Below are 722 nucleotides of genomic sequence, written 5' to 3'. Positions count from 1 at the left end.
AACATTTGGTGACAAAGTTATAAAGGTAGTTGTTGGGGAAGGTGGTGGATGGGAAGGGAGGGCACAGCAGGTGCTCCTGGGGAGACTCAGCAGTCGGTGGTGACGGTGGCCGAGAGCTCCTGGATCTGCCAGGCAGTGCAGGTCTTGCACAAGATGTGCCCATCCAGTGGGTAGCGGCCCTGACACTCACCCTCAGAGGACAGCAGCAGCCCACCCTCCTCACACTTGTAACAGCCAATGTGAAAACTGAGATCCAGAGCTACGATTCGCAGGGTCTCCTCCTGACCTGGCTCAGGCATGATGGCCCCACCACATACTGAGCATCTTGGGGCAAACTTCCTGTGGAAGTCCTCGATGCAGTGGATCTGGCTCATGGCATCCACAGTGAAAGGAATGCCGTCCAAGCCGCGGTGTCACACCACACAGGTGAAGCAGCCCGGGTGGTAGGCCTTCCCCATAGCCCGCAGAATCTGGTCCAGGATGGGCTGGGAGCAAGTGGAGCACTTCTCCAGGGTGGCCACATAGCAGCTCTCACAATACGCCCTCCTCTCCACGGCGTAGAAATGCTGGCCCCGGAGCTGGGCCCCGCACGCAGAACACACAAAGCAGCCCACGTGGAAGACGCGATCCAGGGCCACGGCCCCGACCCCGTCCCCGACCACGTCTTCTCCGCAGCCACCACAGCGGCCGAAGTACTCCCAGCTGGGCGGGTGGTTCATGTC

General features: G+C 60.5%; 1 pseudogene across 1 annotated transcript in view; it reads right to left on the bottom strand.

The window, feature by feature from the left end:
• The window catches only part of LOC104999880, a 2191-nt pseudogene continuing 1469 nt past the window's right edge, over positions 1–722 (bottom strand). The window contains exon 2 of the transcript XR_826667.1: positions 1–722. The product of XR_826667.1 is annotated as a thyroid receptor-interacting protein 6 pseudogene (transcript).

This window comes from Bison bison, unplaced genomic scaffold (assembly GCF_000754665.1).
Source record: "Bison bison bison isolate TAMUID 2011002044 unplaced genomic scaffold, Bison_UMD1.0 scf7180017864365, whole genome shotgun sequence".
Lineage (NCBI taxonomy): Eukaryota > Metazoa > Chordata > Mammalia > Artiodactyla > Bovidae > Bison > Bison bison.
The sequence above is the reverse complement of the archived record's forward strand: the minus strand, read 5'-3'. Positions and strand labels throughout refer to the sequence as shown.